The sequence below is a fragment of the Galleria mellonella genome, unplaced genomic scaffold (genome assembly GCF_026898425.1).
Source record: "Galleria mellonella isolate WM207_F2 unplaced genomic scaffold, CSIRO_AGI_GalMel_v1 utg171, whole genome shotgun sequence".
Classification (NCBI taxonomy): Eukaryota; Metazoa; Arthropoda; class Insecta; order Lepidoptera; family Pyralidae; genus Galleria; species Galleria mellonella.
The window spans coordinates 4,405,614-4,425,438 of NW_026442014.1; the positions used below are offsets into that span (position 1 = coordinate 4,405,614).

Below are 19,825 nucleotides of genomic sequence, written 5' to 3' on the forward strand. Positions count from 1 at the left end.
TCGAGCGGATGCGATGGCACTACTTACTTTTAATTGGTTCGCATCTCCTCTCTTTGCTTTCTGCAGATAATTTTAGTAATAAGCCATTATCGATCTGGAATGTATAGCTGCAGATAACACTCTAGAATTCAGTCGGATTAAAAAGCCCTGCATTAATTCCCTTCATAATGACATAGGCGTATTTGTGTAGATGCAATTTCCGTTTATGTTAAATCATAATCTATTTTTTCTTTGATAGATAATTTAGATAGGCGTATGGATTTTTAATTAAATTATTGCAGTGTTATTCGATTTGATACACACTTTAGAGCGTTTATAATTTTTGCTAACTGAACTGTAGCAACGTCGCAGTTATCTGTCAATTTAAAAAAACAATTAACCATTTTCATCAATGTTCTTGCCTGATTATTTAAAAAGTACTCTGTCAGCGAAATGCAACGTTAATCATAAAATATATTACATATAAAGCTGAAAATCAGTGTTTTGTTCCTTGAACAATGTTACACGCTGAGCTTCGACCTTTTTGTATTGCTGCAGATCACACATAATAACACAATTTTATAAATCTTATGTTGTTTAATGTATTATCTATTCTTATGTACATGTTGTGTGTGATTAGTAACAAACAAATAAACGATATATCTATCTATCTATCTATAAAAATTGGCACTTAATTCATATATGGCATTATAAACTTCAAATATATTTTTGCTATCTAAATCCAAATTTTTATTGGTAGTTTTATAAGCATTACATAATTAAAGTTTTTGTTTGTTAGTAGAGAATTTTTTAAATAATCTATCAAAAATGTTGAAAATTGTCACTGAAAATTTACAGACACTTGTATGTGGGTGCTCTTAAGATTTTTTAGACAACTTGGAGCGGCCAATAAGATAACGGTCCTCGTGATGGAGAATGGTAAACCTTATAAATATGAACAGCACCTAATCTATCATACAATATACCGGCACTAAGTATTTATGCCTTTGTGCTTTATTTTTTTCACTATCATGTTTTATCCTTCAAACCAAAATATTTTTTTATACCATGAAAGTGGCAAACAAGTATACGGGCGATTGCGTAATTGTGGCGAAGCGTGTGTGCTTGTGCGTGGGCGTGCGTGCGTGCGTGGATGCGTGCGTGCGTATGTGTAATTGAATCCATTTTAAAATTAAGCTACGTTAATCTCTGGTATTAATCTTTGTTTATTATACGGTGATTGTACATATATTTTCAAAGATATCAGATCGGAAGCTTACGCGTAGACGGAAACACCTAGAATTTTCCAGAGCATGTATCTTCGCCAACCACGAGGTTATCTTTTTATAGTCTTTTTCCTATTCCGGAAAAAACAATAACAGTTTGTTGTAATAATCTATTAGAAGGAAAAGATTAGTACTGATTATAATTATCAAATCAATATTTAGTCGGCATGCGAATATGGGAAGCGTTTAAACGACCAATTAAATTTGGTCTTCTACTCCCCGCGAATTTTTTGCGAAACAATTGAATAATAAGAGATTTTATATTTAATCTCAGGTCTTGATATATTGGTTTTATGTATTAGAGAATGATGAATGGTTAGCGTGACCTTTTGCTTTGAAATTATTTTGCCGGTGTGTAATTATTCGCGTAGGAAGTTCGAGATGCAGTTTTCTAATTAGAATTGTATTGGATTATGGATGATTTCATACTGTTTCTCTTTTATTGGAATCTAATTTGAAATAGATGAAGTAAATGATCATTAGAAATAGAAGTTGATTGCTGCCTTTTGCTCAACAGTGGAACACCAAATGTCATGAATTTAGAATGGCAAACAAGCTAACAGCCCACCTGATGGAAAGTGGTAACGGTTGGCTATAGGCGTGAACTGTACCATAGACATTTTAATAGTTATTTTATTAAACAAATTCTGTTTAATTCCGCTACCATTACTATGTGTGTGACTGCCAACAATCGAATATTGACCACGCTTATTACTACTACAAGTTCCAAAATCTTCTCTATTAGCCAGTAATTTCCGACTGCCATTTTGTTCACGCATGTTTTGCGACACGTGTTTCATCTTTAAACGAGGCATCATCAGGCAAATTATTACTCGATCTCATACGATTTTATAGATTTTCGTTTACTAATTAAACTGATGATTTTAATAATAATGCGAAATAATTATTTATTTATTTTGGACGATATTAATCTTCATTCGTACTGTACTGTATTAGCCGTTACCGTCCACTTCTGAACATAGCCTCTCTCATAGTATATGGGGTTTTGCCAATTGTCACCACGTTTAGCAATCGCAGTTTGGTTATATTTTAAGAGAGACGATGCTGCCCATTCCTCGACCATAGGTTACCTTAGTCGCCTTTTACGACACCCACGGGGAAAGAAGGGGTGGCCTATTCTAAGCCGAGACCTACAAGTCAAACAAAAGTTTATTAGTATCGAAGGAAAATGGTATGTTTGTAATAACAATTAGTTATAGGTACAGCTTAGCCAAGAAGGTAATTTTGAAATCTACTTGTTGAGATATTTTAATTAAATAATTGTACAAGCGTGCAAATTAGTTGAACTGTCAATAAATTATCCAACGGCCGTGATTTCTTGAGGCATAATGAATATTAACGAGATGTAAAAATGTATAGCAAGATACATTTTTTTTATATATACGTAAATATATTCAAATATAATAATGATATATGTCTTAATCGATATCGTGTTGACATATTAATGATAAGACGTGAATGTAGAAATAAAGGGACCTCAATTTTCACTATTTACTAATATGTTCGCTGTATGATCCTGGCATAGAATGGTTACCTCTTACCGTGGGCATCGTAAGAAGGAAGTTAATGATTGAAGGACGCGCCCGCATCTTGGTACGTCACCAGAAACCAAACTGCGGTTAATTTTTTTTTTATTTATTTATTAACAAACAAAAAATATACCATATAAATAACTTACAAAGTTATATTCCAAAAATCATAGGATAATAAAAAACATAGGCCTACCTTATAAAGAGATGGTTTTGCCTGTAGTTGCTACGCTTGACAGGCAGGTTGGCAACCGTAATAGGATTTTGGTGATATTTAAATAGGGATGCTGCTGCCGATTTCTTGACCATTAAATTCCTTAAGTCGCGTTAAGTTTCCTTAAGGGCGGCCCATTGCATGCCGAGACCATACAGTAATTTTTTTTATGATAACTATTTTTATTATATATATTCTTTATGACATTAAAACGTATAGAATACGTTAAGATTTTAATAACAATGTTAGCAAAGGCGAATTTATCTCTAAAAGAGATTTTTGTATTTATGAAAAAAGTATTTAGTATTTCAGTCCATATAGAATTGAAAGAAATAACATTGAAACTATTACGACATCAAATTTTATCGATTGGAAAAAGAATAATGAAAATCGATACAGAACTGTCGACGATATCGCGTGTAATGCACAAAAAAAAAGCAGTCAAATTACCACTTCCTCGTTTTTGAAGTCGATTGAAAAATAAGTCATTACACGTAGGTAACAAAAAGATAATCGCATGAATATAATCATCTATCTTGCTGCTATTAGATATGTATGTAATGCCGGCACAATTAATGCTATTATAGCGACCTTGAGGCTCGATTTCTATCATAGTAGCAAAGGCTTGCATTAATGACATGCAAATAGGTAACAATAATACCGCTTCCGTACCATTGAAAGTGTTAACACTGGAAAAGTGGCTGCGATTAGACAATTAACAGGAATACAATGGGCAGAATACTTGTGTAATGGATGTTGAAACATTTTTATGGTGTGTACATGGGTTTTATTTTTATGGCAAATAGCTACTGTCCGTTTATAGGTTGCCTGGAATGTAGTATACTTGTATCTGGGCACATTGAGAGGTATGGGATTCTATGAAAAACAAAGAAACAAAGCTACTAAATAAATTGCAGCTTATAATTTATTTATATTAGATTTATATTGTATATTATTATATATTGTATAAACAGTTGATAATTTTGTTATTTTATTGTTAGCTTGTGCCGTGTAGTCCCGGCATAGAATAGGCCACCCCTTTCTTTCCCGTGGGTGTCGTAAGAGGCCTATTAGGAAGGGCGAGTTATGGGCAGCAGCGTCCCTATTAAAACATCACAGAAACAGAGATGTTTTACATCTCTAATACCTAACTGCGATTGCCAATCCGTCTGTCAAGCTCTTTTGATCTTTTGATGGCAAAATTTTGTGTTACTATGACACACGCATGAAAGGAAAATTATATTATTTCTTTTATGTATTTTTCTTTTTTTTTATATATATTTTTGTATATGTATTCTTTTATCTATTTTTTTTGTGTATGTCTGTCTATGTATTATTATTTGTGTCTTGTAAATAATACAAATAAATTAAATATATCTTATATTGATAGATTATAATAAAAATACTAAGTAGTCTTTCCTTTTCTAATTGCGTCTACATAGCAAATTTCAATACGATTTGTGCAGCTGCTAAGAAAGAAACTAACAAACTCATTGTCCAATTTATATTATTAGTAAGAACAGCGAAATAATATTTAAACATTTTTAACGTAATTGTCATTTAGTGTTAATCCTATTATTTTTAATATGTGAAAGTTTGTAACGATGGATAGATAGTTTTTTGTTACTTTTTTACTGAATGTATACTGACATTATACTGAATGTATTTAAATGAAATTTGGTGCACGCATTGGTTATATGGGATATACTTAGCATATTAGATATTTTATGTACTGATTTACGTGAACGGTCCCGTGATACAGCTATTATAGTATATAAAAAAATATGTTAATATACATAATTCTCTTCCCATATCTATCCGTGAGAGTCAATGCCTAAATATTTTTAAGAGTAGACTTAAAGAGCATCTTCCATTTCTATGAACATGTATTTATTTATTTATATATGTAGGTATATTGTATGTATATGAGTATGTGTGTGTAAGTATATGCATAGATGTATGTATATATTTGTGTATATGTATATGTGTATTTGTACGATTAAATATAATGTAATTAATTTAATTTTGTCTGTTTAAAAATTGTACACTGCTGTATCCGCTGACATTAATGCTCCTTTCCACTTTGGGTTTGCTGGATGAAAACTCCATCAGAGTTAAGCTCGCCTTTGTACTTTTGATTACCTCTGTCATATTTTTATAACTATTGTGTATAATAAAGTATTAAATAAAATAAATAAATAGTTATATCAATAATGCTAAGAAAAACCATTATTAGATAGTAAAATTGGCAGTAATTATATATTGAATAGATAAGTACTCAAATAAGTAAATTTCTTTTTAAATTCTTAAAATTATAATAAAGTATCAATTTTACTATGATTATAATTACTATAAGTTCCACAGATCGATGATTTGTACCTCATCAGATATGAAAAAATTATAAATTTTCCTCTCATTACATTTACTAACGTCATTGTATGATTTTATCTTTGGAAAACTCCGTCAGGTTTTCTCGTTTACTTTACCACAAGTTCTAAAGGCAAAAGTATAGAAATAGTGCGTCTAATAAGATGCAGTTTCTATACTTTTATCTCACGTTTTGTCATGACATATGATGCTGAATTGTGGACACTAACTAAAAGATTAACCTACCAACTAAAATTCGTTCAATGAGATTTCGAAAGCTAGCAACTCTAATATAAATATTATATTTATTTTTTGTTTATTATTTTCTTATAATTGTTTGTATTTATAATAAATTTAATACTGTAATCTTATAGAGGAAACAAGAAAGAGTATCTATCTATCTATCTATCTCTAAGTTTTTCAGAGGGGTCGAATCTGAAACAAAGTAATTCGCCAAAGGACCAAAATTATAAAGCGAAAGTGAGTTTGTTTGTTACTTCTTAGCGCTGTAAATAATAATTATAAGTTTAGTATTAATTATAAATGGCCTATGTCTTTTTTCATCCCGTGTACATATACTATATGGGGTGGAGAAGGGCGTAGGCTACTTTTATCCTGGCCAGTCAACGTTCCAGTCACGCATCGAAGTCGTAGGTAAGGTCTATGAAAAACAAGGCTTGTCTCATATGAAACTATTAAGAATATAGCTGCTACATATTATTAAGAAAACAATAAAAAATCATATAAAGATATAATTTACACAAACTCTATAAATCTTATGTTATGTTCGATAGCGTTGATTGGCGGCTCTAATCACGAATGCCTCTTGGAAGGTTAGTAACACTGAGATCTGTATCTAATAGAGGGGGCAATTTAATAGTTCGATATTTTGAAAGGCAATAAATAAAAAGATAAAAAGTGGAAGATGACGAAGAATCTGGGAGAGGTATTTGCCTTCTTCAAATCAAATATTAATAACGTTATAAAAGTGAAAGTTTGTTACTCTTTCATGCAAAAATTATTGAACGATTTTAAATAAAATTTGGGGCACAAGTAGATTTTATACTATCTTAGCACACTGAATACTTCGTAGCATAAAACCAACAACTGTATATTATTATCTGTCAATAATACTAAGAAAAACCGTTATTATAATCAGACTGTAAAATTGCCAGTAATTATAAATTTAATGGGTAAATACAAAAAGCAATAAAATATTTAAAATTTACTCAATAAATTATGATAAAGTATCATTTACGATAATTATAATCAGTATAAGTTCTATAGATTGATGATTTGTACCCAACAGATATATGGAAATTATAAGTTCTCAACTAATTAGATTTACTAATGTTATTGTATGATTTTATCTTTGGAAAACTCCATAAGGTTATCTCGTCTTCTTTACTATAAATTCTAAAGATGAAATGTATAGAAAAAGTGCATTCTATTTGTTATATGCCTTCGGAAATTGTGAAAACCATTCAATTAAGTCTAATTATTTTTGTATGATCCGGGAACAAATACACAGACAAAAATTTTAAAATATATTATTTTGGCTTCTACTCGTATTTTTCTTATTAATATATTAGTAAGATAAGATTTTATACAACTGCTCTATATATTTAACTCAGTGGTCAGCAGTAACGAACGTGGGGCCTTGGAGTCGAGCGGTTTTCACATCATCTACACTTTACTATCATAATAACGTATCTGTATATAGTAGTGTTTATGTGAATGTACACCATGATAGTATTGGATACCTATAATAAAATAAATAACTAAATATACTCACGACTGTAATATCTAATGGGGTAATCGTAGGCGTTTTTCGACGTCTACCGTTATGGTGAACGTAATACACTATATACCCATATTTCTCTTAACACATTTTAATATAATATGAAAAGAGGTAGGCGTACCGCTGTCACTTGAATTAATTTGTATATTTTTTTGATTTTAATATATAGACAGATAGATAGATAGATACTCTTTATTGTTTCCTCCAAAAGATTACAATAGTAAACTTATTATAAATATAAATAATTACAATAATAATACATATTTTTTTTATAACTCGTTTTGTTTGGAAGTTTACAAATTGATATACAAAGTTTTAACGTAAGTACATTGAATTACTTTTTATCGAATAGATACAGCTATAATCTATGGGATATTGTTATTTTCAACAGACCAAAGAAGGAAATTCTCAATTTTGTTTAATTTTTTTTATGTTTGTTACCTCATAACTCCGTGAGTTCTAAACCGATTTGGAAAAATATTTTTTTTTTATCTGAAAGGTTATACTTATAGATTGGCTCAATAGAAATTTAATAAAAATCTGTTTAGTAGTTTCATCGTGAGATCAAAATAACTGAAGTCGGTTTTTTATGTGACTTTTAATTATAATTAGTTGTCAATAATAAAATATATTAAAGAATTTCCTTATGCAACTTACAATAGCAAATCAGCTGATGGCCAACCTGATGGAAACTGGTAACCGTCGTCTATAGACTTGAACAGCACCTAAGACATAACAGAGTATACTGTATCAGCCATGGCACCCTTTATGTGTTGTCATTTGTGAGAATTGAGGTGTTATGCCTCTGTACTTTAATTTAATTGTTATACTGAAACTTGATCACTCTTCAAATCGAAATATAGCCGTTAATCACAATTGGTGGGACACCAATGAGGGATGATAGGTGAAGATGAAAAGGTTAGCTCATCGTGACGAATTCCACTAGAATTAACCACAATGGTTTCCAGGAGGAACCGCGTGGAGGTCAACCTGACCTTATTTCACATTACTAACAATCCCTCCCCCCATTTTGAAGAATAGTATATGACAGAGAAATTACAGAGTACGGAAGTATAATACTATAGTCTTTTAGAATGGCAATATAAGAACAAAATACCGTGCGCGTTACAATATATGATGTTCATAGTGCTTCTCATATCTATAGGCGACGGTTACCACTTACTATCAAACGAGCTGTCATTTTATTTACCATTCTAAGTGTTGCACAGAAAAAATACAATGTCCGGTTTTTAATTTAATTTATTTATTTATTCTTTATTGACCACATTACAAAAAAAAATGTTTGGTACAAAAGCGTACTTAATCCTTAATAGAGTTCTCTCCCAGCCAACAGTTTAATGTTTTTAACAATTTAATACAACGCATGCAAAGTGATAAAATTGTGTAAGTTGAACGTAAATGTCTTCCATGAACTAAATAACGCTGCGCGACCACACATAGCCTTGCTGGTGGATTTAACTGCACACAATAATCGTCTTAATTTTATGCCTTGGAGAGCCTACACAGAGCAATTTGCGTCAAATGAACAATAGATGTGATTGACAGAAAACATTAGCTGAATATGTATGATGATCCTTGTTATGAAGTACCGGATTAATTGTGAACTTGTGTGCTATTACGTCGCTCGGTAACTTGTCATTTTCACACCTCTTCAAGAGTCCAGGGTTGGCAGTTGATGCATTTTGATCGTAAAGTTCGATCAAGTATTCGTTCCTGTGATTATATTAAAAGCATGAGATATATCATGTGTTAAATAATACCTGAAATAAAAAAAAAATATATCAATTATTAGATAGTTAATTATAAAATAAACATATATATTCATAAATGTTATAAAATAAAAAAAAACTATTCTACGTACTTATTTAAAATTTTAGTTTGTTATTGCAACACTATTTTCTAGGATCAGGAATAATTAAAGACAAATTATAAGTTTACCCAATCTCGCAAAACAATTTTAAATTTCATTAATATTTATAATAATTATGTGATTGAATAATAATAATAAAAAATCAATAAATTATACAATTTTAGACATCCCTAAGGTCGTTTAGTGTTGTAGGAGGCAAGGATAATACCCACTAGTTAATGGTATCGTATTAAACCTAGCTTTGTCGGATTTATGGGTTAATCAGTCACGACATGGAACGGCCCTTAGCAAGCTTTCAATTGCCGCCTGTATGAACGTGCATTAATTAATTTGATCATTAATAAAATGTTAATTAACTGAAATGAGCGCTTTTGCGGTACTCTTTGTGCTAATAACTGTATGTTGTTGAATTAGTCTTTTGAATAAACGTTTTTTAATTTTTTTTTATGTAGGTTATTTTTTATTTTTTCTTTAGCTTTAAGGGAATTTAAATTGGATTTACTTTTATTTTATAACGTAACTACTTAGCAATTTCCTTAGCTTCACTTGTGACAACAGAATATCTCCTATTTCAGTAGGATAGGCGATATAGGTTGTTTAGCTAATTGTTTCTTAATCTGAACATTATAGTAGAATTGATACTGGACTACCTTTTTCTATTTTTCCGTTTTTTTTTCATACACGACTGTTGAAAAATGATAAAAAATTTAGTTCATTTTCATCATTTCAGCCGTTAACTGTTCACTGCTGAGCACAAGCCTTCCTCATAAGGGGAGTTTTGCTAGTAGTTGTCACGCTTGGCAGGCGGATTGGCAATCGCAGTTTGGCTTTTGGTTATATTTTAAGAGGGATGCTGTTGCCAATTTCTCAACCATAAGGATCCTTAGTCGCCTCTTACGGCACTTACAGGAAAGGAAGGCGTGGCCTATTCTATGCTGGTACCATACGGACATGGACGGAATAATATATATTCTTAGAAGATATATTCTATAAAAAATGTCAGGTATACAGGCGTTTTAATATAAAAATTATGTCGCCTGCAATGGCCAGCTTTATACTTCAACACGCTGGCAGCTTTATCTGCAAGACAGTTGACTTGCAGGTCATTAGATCATCATTTATAAAGTACATAATAGTAATAGGTATGACTTAAGTAATTAAATACTTATTTTTTTTTCTTTTTTCACATACACACATTACTTCTGTCTAAAAATTTTCCTTGTTGTCAAACGCATGATGTCATGTGCTTTAATAGTAGTTTTATAGGTTTTTCACATTTCGGTTTCTATGCATAATCTCTTCCTGGTTTAAATATTTGGCTTAGATATTAACGTTCCTTATTGAATGAGTATACTTTATTTGCGTTATGCAATATAGGGAATAATCAAGACAATTAATAAATGTAACGATACAGTTGTATAAGTACAGCAAGGCGGTTTTATTGCTGAAAGCTATCTTTTCAAGACAACCTCAGGGTAATGGACTAATTGTTGTACAAGTAGGTATGATAATATTATGTAATTAAGAAAGTTAACAGCGTGAAACATTAAGGAAAATAATTATAAGTACCTAATATTAAATTAAAAAAATAAAATTATGAACTATATACAATATATAAACCTTTACATATATTTTGTTTATTTATTTATTCATTAGTACAAATATGTGTACATGACGGACTTAATACTAAAAGCATTCTCTCCCAGTAAACCATAGGGAAGTGCCAGAATACTCGAACGCGGTACTAGTAATTATTGACATACATATATACTAAAATTACATATATAAACGAATAAATATATATAAATAATAAATATACTTACACATAAATGACATATACTATATTATACACGAAATTGAGAATAATATAAAGTACTGACTGCTCGGATAAAGTAAAAAAGATATATGATAAATATGAGCTATATATAATTACAGGTCAAAGAATAAAAAAATAATATAAAATAAATAATTAATACTTAATAAAAAATACACAAATAAAGAATGACAATTTATCAAATGAAGTACCAATCAGATAGAGAGAAGATAATCTTTCACTTGTCGTTTGAAAGCATCAATGGAATTTGCACTTCTATTAACAATAGGTAATGAATTGCATAACTTAATGCTGGAAACAGTTAAGGAATTGTGTTAAAATTTAGTAGAATGAGAAAGAGTCATAAGGGAAAGATTTTTAGAAGAACGTGTAGTATTATTTTATAAAAAAGTTTGTTGAACTTTGTAATCTGTGTCATTTTTTGACTCTTCAAAGAATGATACAGATTAAAAAACAATTTTTCATTTATTCATTCATTTAAATAGTTCAAGTCCATATTATATAGGTTCATTTAGTTTGGAGTACTTTGCGATATCTGACCAGCTTGTTACCTATTTCTGACATAAAGCAAAAATACGATGTTTCGATTCGAATGGAAAAGTGGCTAGTAAAAAAACTAACATGATAAACATAATTTTAATTTTAAGGGTCAAAATTATATAAGTATCATATTTATAAATATAATATAAAATATGTTTGTTTTGTGACAGAAGATCAAAAATACCTACAGCTTATAATGGAAACCTGTTAACCTAACATGTTATCGATTTTCATTAATAAATTACAATGTTAAGTTCATGATCTTCTTAAGTGGGTATTGCACGTTTGTTTACAAAGAAATAAGATCGATTGATCGATTGATCGATGACGCGTGCACGAGACAAATGATGAAAATGGAGGAAGTAAGAAATGAATATGTGATTAATGAGCAGTGGTATTCGAATATTTTTATTAGGATTTCTTGGCGATAAGGTGGTGTTTGGGTATATTCAAGTATCTGTAAAAAAAAATTAGTTCTTACAAACAGAAAAAATCTAATTTCGGTTTTGTAGAGTGATATATTTATATGCTGAATTGTTTCACTGCATAAATCGATTTAAAAAAATCAATGCTTTTGGTTCAAGAAATCGATTCTTCTATTAATCGATATCAGATCGTTAGACTTGTTTTATTTACTGTATAAAGCGGACATACATAATAAGCGGATAAAGAAAGAAAACTTATATGTTCTTGAATATAATCTTACATCAGAGGGAGAGTTTGTACAAAAGTTGATTGCTTGGGTACCTCTGTCCCATTCGTGTTTCAACCGTAAAGCAGTTGTGTTTGCATGGCTGTATTTCAGTTTGAAGGGTGGGATATGGCGTGACTTTACTGGGTACGGAGGATTAACACCTGAGTCCTCAGGCATGGCAACGCATGGGGGGCATCATGGACAAAACAGTATACTCTATTATGTTCATAATACTGCTCATGTCTGTAAGCGACGGTTACCACTTTACATCAGGTGGGCCGTTAGCTTGTTTGCCATTCTAAGTTGTATAAAAAAAAAAAAACATTGGGTTGACAGCTATTTGAAACATCGTGATGGAGAAAAATTATACGATTTTTAACCGACTTTTAAAAAAAGGAGGCTCCTAATTAGGTTGTATATGGTTTATATTTGATATCTCATAACACCGTCAGTTATAAATCGATTTGGAAGATTGTTTTTTTTTTTATCCGAAGGGATGTTCTTACAGATTAGAATATATATATAGAATAATTTATTATATTTAGTTTATGAGGAACACAATGTTAAATTATTGTTATTACCAAAGATTTTGTCGAAAGTTTAAATTGATACTTGATCTAGAATAAATTTATGTGATTCAATTTAGACTGTTATTAAAATCAAAGTTTGGGCCTAGCTAGATTCGAAATCGTAACCTCTGAAGTTTTTTCATATCATTACTAATATTATAAATGTGAAAGTGAGTATGTTTGTTACCTTATAGCGTCTAATCACTATGAAATTTGGTGTGCACGTACTATAATAATATAGCCTTTATAATAATAATAATAATAAAGATTTATTGCACATAAAAATATACAGTCATGGGCTTACAGAAATTTCAAAGTGAATTATATGTTTATTCAGATCAACTTGGTACATTAAAAACAAACATAAAATAAAAAAAATAAAAAATAAAAAATTTAAAATAACTTATTCTAATAATTGTTTCTTACTTATTTTTTGAAGATCTGTTTGCCATTTGGCAAAGGCCTCCTCCAACCGTTTCCACTCTCGCCTATCCTGAGCCTGTGCCTGTGTACGTACTATATAGGATAGAAAGTATGTAGGCTACCTTTACCCCGGTCAGTAAACATATCCCGATCACGCGGACGAAGTCACGGTTAAAAACTAGTAGTAAATTATTATTTACTTTACTCTTGTATAGCAACAGTCAGACAAGGAATAAAGATAATGTAGACAAGGGGAAAGGGATTGTTAGTAATGATATCTAACAGTTCATTACTAACAATATACCCTAGCAGGTCGACCTCCACACGGTTCCTCCTGGTAACTATCATGATTAATCTAAATGAACTCATCACGATGGACCTGACCTGCTTTGTCATTCATCATCTCTTACTGGTCAGTGTATACCGATAGCCCACAGAGGGTTACCATTCTATTTTCATCTATTAAAGATATGTTGTCTTCTCGTAAAATTCGTACTATATCTTATACTTTTCAATTCATTGACAAAATTTTTATCGGTAGCTCTATAAAAATGACCGTACAAATATTATGTATGATTTATTATTAGATACCGTTAAATTCAAAGAACGAATAAAAAAAATGTAAGCTCAAGGATTGTGTGTACGTGCTGGTAGTTCATCAAATCACACTACCTACTTATTTTTTAATACCAACAAACAAATATTGCTTTTACGCCTCTTCTAAAGTAATGCCCGTGTTCCAGATCGAAACTATAAAAAAAAAATAGTATTGCACATAAAGTTCCAATATTTTTATATATTTATATATATTATTTTTATTATTTGATTCCAATTTGTTTAATAGTTTTTTTTTATTTATTATAATTTTTTTTATTGGACTTGCAAAAAAAAAGATACAGCGATTATTTTAACAACTTGTTAGCAGGGGTAAGCTTATCTCTGACAGAGATCGTGCAGTGAGAGAAAAAAATATTTGTTTTTTAATTAAATATAATATTTGTGGTACATTGATATTCTTTTTACACCACGAAAGAGAAACAGAAGCGCGGGGAGAGCGAAGTAAGTGAGTTTTCATTCGCTAAAATAAATATGTCATCTTATATTTCATGATAGAAAAAAAAATTTTAAAGATATTCTGATTTTTATTTATTTATTTATTTTTTACTTACGCAAATAATGTTACCAACTAGTATAATGATGTCCGTAAGATAAAGATGCGGTCGAATAAAGTATATGTATAAAAAAATATTTTGTTATTATCTTTGACATTGGAGACTTCTTTTCTAGTTTATAGTGAGTACAATATATTTTTTTGTTTACTTTGTTCATATAAGCAGTTGAAAGCTATTTACTTCTCCTCTTACAGTGGACTGCAGACTTAAAATTGGACTCATGTAACATAGACACAAATATTTACAAACTTATGCAAATAGGGTAACCCGTGGCCTTGTACTGTTTATAGGTACTTCGACTTTTACTTCTCTAAGACCTCTTTAATCTCTATTAATAAGATTACATCACTTGGTGTACAATTTCTCTTTAAATCACGCTTTCATAATGGATTCTTAGAAAGACAAATATATTAGTTCCATTTTCAACATAGAAACTGTGCGAAACACGTAGATCAGTCCACGGATCTTTATCTACCCAAATTATGGCATCTAAACTTTTATATCGAAGCTATAATTCCAATCTGGAATGTATTACCTAAGGTTTTAGGTCGGTCGTTCTTAGAATTGCCGACAAAAAGTTAGGTAAATTCACTGGACGGCATTTTTTACGGCTAAAAAGCCGTATATCACTCCGAAGGTCGTTGGCTAGACGTACACAAAGAATGCTTGTGTGTTTTTACTTAGAGTTTTTTTGGCAATGTCATACGTGTTGTGTAGGTACTTAGATGTTAAAGTCACGCTAAGGTCAAATATATTTGGCGCGGTGATAATTTCTTGGTGAGGGAAAAAAGTAGATTTGTGATTGGGGTCGGCTGAATCTTTTTTGGTTGTCACTCAAAAGTGGAAAAATAAAATACATAAAAGTATATTGATATTCACTCTATAATTAAAATAATATAATAAAACGAATTCATGATTAGATACATCATTGAACTAATGGTTAGCTGGTAGAGAATGCCGTATGGCATTAAGCTCGCCATTTATACAAAGTTTTATTGTGCTTTATTGCACTGATATATTATTGAATAATAAAAAAAAAAAAAAATAATTATAAAAAGAAGTCTGCGTCCAAAATATTAAAATGTACTCGAAACATTCAATTCTGAGTAAAGATTTTTCTTAAATTTCCATTCATTAAAAGATTGAATTCCCCTTTACAAATTTACGCGAACTTGTAAAAGGAAATTGTAGCTTTAGATAGAATTATTTTCGAAATAATAATAAAAAAGGGGAAGACAGGTTTTTGGGTGATAACCCTGTACAGTCAAATACAGTGTAGGATGACACCCTATTGGATAGAACGATGACCTCAAATGCATTCCAGGGAGTCAGTGGATATAGGTGGTTCATGACTGTTCATTATGGCAGTCTATGGGTAAGGCCTATGTTCAGCAGTGGACAGTTAATGGTTTATATGATGATGATGATGATGATGAATAATCATAAAAAAGACTTCAATTTTCACTTTATTAGGTAACTTATGAAGGGTATCGTGGGCGACACAGTATACCCTGATATGTCCATGGTACTGTTCATGTCTAAAGGCGATAGTTACCACTTTAAATTTTTTATCTATATGTATACACTATCGGTAGACGCTAGCGAGGTATCAGTGATAGATGATTGGTGAGGATGAAGGCAGGTCAGTCGACCCATCGTCAAGAATTCGACAAGAATTATCCACGATGATTTCCAGGAGGAACCGCGTGGAAATCGACCTGATAAGGTATATTGCTAGTAATGGAGCTGTTAGACCCCATTACTAACAAACCTCTTCCCCCACCACTTTCAATTAGGTGGATGGTGTAGCTTGTGTGTCATTTTAAGTTACATAAAAAAAGTAGGTAGCAGCAAAGAAAAAGGATCAATTGCGCAAAAACCGAAAGTTCGAAGGCAATTAATTTAAATGGGAATTAAAATTAAACATATTTAGAGATTTGCCTAATCGCTCAAGGAAGATTTCATTAAATATGGTAACATCGCGATCTCCTAATAATGTTTCGTAATGAATCTGAATTGACCTGATTGCCCCTGGTCAGGCCAAGGTCACCTTTGAGCTATCACTGATCTAATTCGTTGGAGGCAGTATACATAAAACTGTCTATAACTAACCATGAGTCATTGCACGATCTTGAAAAAGACTTGCTGTACGTTTAAAAGAGTAAACCTATTAGATTTTTCCTACTGCGCAAAACCAAATGATTCCGTTAAAGTTTCTAGAAATATTTCGAACTATATGTTCGGTATGGGTACTTTTTTTTTTTATTTTTAGAAGCCAAGGTGCGTCGTTGTTGAGATACAACACACAGTGGTAGTTTGTTTTTATTTTAAAATTTTGATTTCAATTTAGTTTAAATGTATAGATGTATAGTTATAATATTATTGTCTATTGTTATTTATTATTAATTCAATTTGCTTTATGTAGCTGGAAGTCTACAAATCGTTTTATTTAATTATAATATGGTATAGCATAAATTGCTTAGGTCTTGTTCTAATTACCTAGAATTCCAAATTTATGTTTGCTAAAAAAATTATATACGCAATATTTTCGAAGTTTACATCTGTATAAAATTTTTTTTTATTCCATCTTGACATCTAAATGACAAAACGAATTTGGATACATGGAATATTTTTATTATGCTTACAATCATCCCGAGTGATGACAGGTATATTCTTTTTAAAAATATTTCTTTTTGCATTTTTTATTTGCGACATAAAATGCAATTGATGGACGAAAAAAATGCCTATACGTATCTCGTACCTCCTGAAACTCTAGACTAGAAACTCCAGCATCAATACTCTCTTGCAGAACAGGAGGGATAAAATCAGAATTACCGCATGGGATTTTTTATTTTTCCCACGTAAATAATGTAAATAATCTTTCTAATTTTGTTTTTCGTTTTTTGTATTTTGTAAGATCCATAGTGTTGTTCATATTTATAGGTGATGGTTAACACTTTCTATCAGGCGGGCCGTCAGCTTGTTTACCATTCTAAGTTGTAATATAATTAGTGACGATAAATACGAGTACGTTATTTGTAGGCCTTTAAAAACATAATCTGCCGCTGTTATAAATGCTTTAACCACGAATACGACCGGCGTAGAAAATGGCGCTCGCGTTAACAAATGTAATGTCGTAAAGCCACGTGGAAAAATGATTGTCTTCATAGTAATACAATTTTTATCTCTGTTTCAGGTTTCGCAATTTGTCATTGAGGAGTTGGAGTGGTGGATAATTTTTGTTGTGATCATTATCTGTCACATTATTTTGACCTTACTTAAATGGCACAATGGTTTTGTTGAATTTTATACTTTTCTCACGATTCGTGCAGATAGGAAACGTTTCAAGAAATTCTTTGAGTGCTCGTATGTTCGACAGTACAAAATTTTTTTGGACTGCTCTTTTTATTACAGTAACCGACTGATCCTCAAACTAGATTATCTGAGAAACCAGACAACGAAGATTTAACGGAAGAACGGAATTTAAACAATGAAGGCAATTTGGAACACCCAGATCAGAGTTAATTTAGAAAGTTCATTTCCTAAACTGACCCGAACGGGAATTTAACCCGGGACCTTATTTACGTAATGCCCATCATAGGTCCATGAAGGTCATCGATAATTGTTTGTATTATAATGATTTAAGGATGAAAGGGTAATTTGAGAGACTATAGTATGCAGTTCCTTTTATGAGGGTAAAAATAAAAAAGAAATGTAAACTATCTTTAATAATTGCTTTAATTAATAAAAACAATGGTTTTCTACAAAAAGGGGCTTTCACCGTAAAAAGAATGTAATCGATGACTTAAGAAAATGTTGTGTACATCTGTAATTGGTGTAAAAGCAAGATGCAAGCCCTGCATATCAATTAAAATTAATGTCTGTATTTACATTGTTGATGTACCTTTTAAAATAAATAAATAAGGAATAGTTAAATCATTTATGATTTAATCATCTCAATGTTTCTGAAATACTACACAACCTACAAGGTAGGTATGGAGGGGGGGGGGGGGAGAGTATGTCACTAATGGGAATGTCCTATTGCTAACAATACGAGTATAGGAGGAGCAGAAGTATCAACTGACATAACTTCATCCTAGTAATTTCAGCCTTCATTGGTGAATTCAATGGTGTCATAACAAAACCAATAGGTAATAAGTACTTTCTGCTTTACTAGCAATAAGCTAAATGGTAATACAAATTTACAACAATTTTCATGGGTCCGCTAACAACAATGCTAACTTTTGTCTGACCGTTGATAAGGATTCAATTGTTTTCAATTTCAACAGACATTTCAGTTCAGTTTTGTTTACAATCGAATGCATAAAATGATGCTATAGTAATCATTGTATTGATTGTAGGTAGATTAAACAACAAGGAAGGTAAAACAAATGATTTTTTTAAAAAGTAACAAGCGAAGTGGAGTGAGGATCTTAACAGTGGACAGGACTTGCTGGATGCAAACGACGCCGAATTGTACTTTCTTTATTATACCACGACATGTGATTTTGACATTGTGAGCAAACACAGTAACAATATGGTTCATGAATACGATCAACCGAAAAAAGATTGATTTACTCTCAACGGTTGACCGCATTATGTTACGTCACTAAGTGCTTTTTCACGCTACGTTTGGCGTAATATGAGGGAGACCTATGTACGTTCAACAGTGGACAATAAATGTTTTTATTTTTTAAACTGGTAATGGAATGGCAACTTTGCCTGAGTTATGGGTATGGACATCAGTGAGGGATGATAGGTGAGGATGAAACCAGGTCAATTAGCCCATCGTAACGAATTCATTCAAAATTTAACACGATGAAACCGCGTGGATATCGACTTGATAGGGTATTTTGCTAATAATAGGGCAGTTAGATCCTATTGTTAATAATCCTTTTCTCCCCCAATACAATAAACAGAGTGTAATGATATATTAAATAATAAAATAGTTACTACTATATACATATTTTTTTTACAACACAGGGGGCAAACGAGCATGCGGCTCACCTGATGGTAAGTTGCCCATGATCACGCACAACACCTTTAGTTAGAATTATAGAAGATGTTGAGTATTACTACCTCTTCTATGTTATTGAATTACACTGCAAGTTAGACATGAGGTTACAGTCTGGTCCTTTTTTTAATAGATGACAATAAAATGGTAACATCACCTGTGCTTATTGATATACGGAAACATGGTATCAGAGAGGGATGAAAGACGTAGGATGAAGTCAGGTCGATTGGCCTATTGTGACGAATTTACTAGCAAACCACAACTAGGAAGACTGTGTGGAGGTCGACTGGAGGGTGTGTTGCTAGCAATAGGTCACTAGGGAACACAAGTGAGAATGAGAATGGAAGCTGATCTATCGGTGGATCATAACGAATTAAATACAATGAATTAAAAAAAATATCTAATTAGTAAAAATTGATATCTATATATTTGGTATATCTATAGGTTCCATTTCATTGTGTAATTATTATTTTCAATGTCCAATTATATAT

General features: G+C 31.3%; 1 long non-coding RNA gene across 5 annotated transcripts in view; it reads left to right on the plus strand.

Moving 5' to 3' along the window:
- Positions 1–18,250, plus strand: part of LOC128200224 (uncharacterized) — a 142,042-nt gene extending 123,792 nt beyond the window's left edge. For all 5 annotated transcript variants that reach the window (XR_008252621.1, XR_008252622.1, XR_008252623.1 and 2 more), the window contains one exon: positions 17,517–18,250. This is a non-coding gene — a long non-coding RNA (uncharacterized LOC128200224). The remainder of the gene's footprint in view (positions 1–17,516) is intronic.
- The last annotated feature ends 1,575 nt before the right edge of the window (positions 18,251–19,825 follow it).